Raw genomic sequence first — 3,970 nt, forward strand, 5'->3', positions numbered from 1 at the left:
ACAAAATGTGTATGCATATAAGCTATTTTCATTGGGTTCTGATTCTTGTATACATTATTTCTAATTATCAACCCAGAGTTTCTTAATATTTTATGCATCTTTTAGCCCCATCAAACAAAAAGTACATTAACCCAAAAGAATGGCTTGAGAGATTTATTTTGTTCAAAGGTAAGATCTATATATTATAGCGATATCTTTTTATGGAAAACAAAAGAAATTTAGACTGACATCATAAAATATTGCTTATTATGACCTTTTGTAAAAAATCAAAGTATGAATCATCTCTATATAGACATAGATATGAATATAGATATATCAGTGTAGACATAGATAGCAGGTACTGAGTGAAAAGGGAAAAATGCGTGAATTGGCTGAGAATTAGTTTCAGATGTGCATGCATGCATGCATGCATGCTAAGTCACCTCAGTCGTGTCCAGCTCTTTGTGACCCCTATGGACTGTAGACCTGTGTCCTTGGGATTCTCCAAGCAAGAATACTGGAGTAGGTTGCCATTCCCTTCTCCAGGGATCTTCCTTACCCAGGGATCGAACTTACATCTCCTATGTTCCCTGCACTGCAAGCGGATTCTTTACTGCTGAGCCACTGGGAAAGCCCAAGTTTTAGGTGTACAATATAATAATTCACAATTGTAAAACTTATATTCCATTTATAGCTGTTATAAAATATTGGCCATATTCCTTGCGTTGTACAATATATCCTTGTAGCCTACTTATTTTATACATAATAGTTTGTACTTCCTAATCCCTTAGCCATATCTGGCCCCTTCCACCTTCCCTCTCCCCATTAGTAACCACTAGTCCTAATCCCTTAGCCATATCTGGCCCCTTCCACCTTCCCTCTCCCCATTAGTAACCACTAGTCTGTTCCCTATACTGGTAACCACTAGTCACCATTACTTTGTTCTCTATATCTGTGAATTCCTTTTTTTGTTATTAATACATTCACTAGTTTGTTGTCATTTTTAGATTCCATTATATGTGTCTATCTGACTTAATCTCATTTAGCATAATACTCTCCAAGTCCATACATATTGTAAATGGAAAAATTTCATTCATTTTTATGACTGGGTAGTAAAATATATATATATATATATATATACACACACACATATATATATACATATATATATATATACATAAAGACAGAGATGGAGAAGGCCATGGCACCCCACTCCAATACTCTTGCCTGGAAAATCCCATGGACAGAGGAGCCTGTTGGTCTGCAGTCCATGGGGTCGCTGAGAGTCGGACACGACTGAGTGACTTCACTTTCACTTTTCACTTTCATGCACTGGAGAAGGAAATGGCAACCCACTCCGGTGTTCTTGCCTGGAGAATCCCAGGGACAGGGGAGCCTGGTGGGCTGCCGTCTATGGGGTCGCACAGAGTCGGACATGACTGAAGTGACTTAGCAGCAAAGAGAGAGAGAAAGAGCACATCTTTACCCATTAGTCTTGTTATGGACACTTAGGTTCTTCCATACTTGGCAACTGTAAACAATGCTGCTGGGGTGCGTGTATCTTTTTGAATCAGTGTTTTTGGCTTTTGGGAGATATATGCTCAGGAGAATTGCTTGGTCATAGGATAATTCTATTTTCAGTTTTATGATAAGCCTTCATACTGTTTTCAATAGTGGCTGCTCCAATTTATATTCTCACTGTCATTTTACGAGGGTTTCCTCTTCTCCAACATTTGTTATTTGTGGGTTTTTTTTTTTTTTTTTTATGATAGCCATTCTGACAGGAGTGAGGTGATAGCTTGTGGTTTTAGTTTGCATTTCTCTGGTGCTTAATGACATTGAGCATCTTTTTATGTGCCTATTATGTCTTCTTTGGAAAAAGGTCTAGGTCTTATGCTCATTGTTAATTGGATTGTTTTTTAATGAGCATTAGGTTTTGAGTTCAGAACACACATTGCATTGACAGGACAACTTTGGAAAATACCTGTTTCCAGCTAGAATCTTCAGGTCCATGCACGGTCACACATTCAGCAGATCAGCTGCTCTTGACAAGGATATGTGAGATATAAGCTCATCCCATAGAAGTGAGTCCATTGATTTATTTCTTTAACTGGGAGGTTGGTTCCTTTGGCAGAGGTGGCGATGTGTGACACTTTTATGGAGTATAAAGTACTAAGTGATGACAGTGGCATAACAGAGAAAGGACAGCAAATCAGGTCAAAGTTCAGGGTGTTTATGTCTGTGCAAGTAAGTTGCTCCTTACTCTGTAATGGAATGTATGAACCTACCACTAGGTAGCTGACATGGTCCCTCCAGGTAAGGTATAAATTATTTAAAACTGCTACCCTACCAGTTGGCACCCTAGGAGAGAAGTTGGCCTTATACAAATTTCCATGGAATGCTCTAATTGCTCAGATACCCCCTGAGAATTTGGGGAGGGAGGAATCTCATACAGATAACAAAAGTGGTCTTTTAGGGAAAGGGAATTTTGCTCCCTTAGCGTTGACCCTGACACTGCTACAAAAGAACTAGATTCTCTATTTATATAATGAAGGGTGACATCCGTGAAGCTGAATGGAAGGCAGTGGTTGGGGTGATGCAGTTAATATTAGGTTCCTCATTGTACAGTACGTTGTTATAGAGGCTAATCAAAAAGATGCAGACCTGCCCGACACACTGTTGAACTTGATGCGTGGGAGCAAAGACGACTTCTTTAAGACTCTGAATCAAAAGTAAAATAAAATAAGCATAGTGAGAGTGTAGCTGTTCACAGACAGCTTCCTCTGCAGGGAACACAGAAGCTCTTGGGAAAATTAGTTTCTGGCTATGGATCATATTTTCCAGGGCATCCATCCCTGACTTTGTCGGTCAAAGACATAAAAAATCTAATGTAAAGATGAGTGTTAGACCTATAAAAATTCTTAGAAGAGCCAGAGCAAGTTTAAGGAGAGAAGACATTTGGAAATCATCCACAGAGGAAGAGAAAGCCACTCAAAAGACATTGGACAGAGGTCCTGGGAAGAAGGAAATTCAACCATATTTAGAGATTAGAGCTATTCATCTTAGTCCTATGGCCCAGAGCCTATAAGTCCTCTGAGTCCAAAACAGAATGACTGAAAACTGCATTTCAGAATTGCTTGAGGAAACTCCTCAAGCCTCCTGTGCTTCCTGCAAGGCTGGTTCTCACATAGGTCTCAGAAGCCCCTCTACTGGAATCTGGGTTCCTTTTGCCCAGAAGAGAACTTAGATTGGAGTCCATCCACCTCTGCCACCCCAAAGGAATGGCTGATGATGAAAGAGGCAGTGTTGTGTTTAGTTGCTCTGCTGCTAAGTCACTTCAGTCGTGTCTGACTCTGCGAGACCCCATAGATGGCAGCCCACTAGGCTCCTCTGTCCCTGGGATTCTCCAGGCAAGAATACTGGAGTGGGTTGCCATTTCCTTCTCCAATGCATGAAAGTGAAAAATGAAAGTGAAGTCGCTTAGTCGTGTCTGACTCTTCACGACCCCATGGACTACAGCCTACCAGGCTCCTCCGTCCATGGGATTTTCCAGGCAAGAGTACTGGAGTGGGTTGCCATTGCCTTCTCCGTTAGTTGCTCAGTCTTGTCCAACTCTTTGTGACCCTGTAGAATGCAGCCCACAAAGCACCTCTGTCCATGGGATTATCCAGGCAAGAATACTGGAGTGGGTTGCCATGCCCTCCTCCAGTGGATCTTTCCAACCCAGGGATCAAACCCAGGTCTCTCACATTGCAGGCAGAGTCTTTACCATCTGAGCCCCAAGGAAGCCCAAGATAACTGGAGTGGGTATCCTATCCCTTCTGCAGGGGAACTTCCCAACCCAAGAATTGAACCAGGGTCTCCTACTGCAGGCGGATTCTTTACCAGCTGAGCTACCAGTGGGTATCCCAAATGCTCCAGAGTTCAGTAGGATTTTATTTGGGTTTCTTGGCCCACATTGTGCCTAATGTCCTATTTAGGGCTTGGTGAA

Source organism: Bos taurus, chromosome 10 (genome assembly GCF_002263795.3).
Source record: "Bos taurus isolate L1 Dominette 01449 registration number 42190680 breed Hereford chromosome 10, ARS-UCD2.0, whole genome shotgun sequence".
In the NCBI taxonomy this organism is placed as follows: Eukaryota; Metazoa; Chordata; class Mammalia; order Artiodactyla; family Bovidae; genus Bos; species Bos taurus.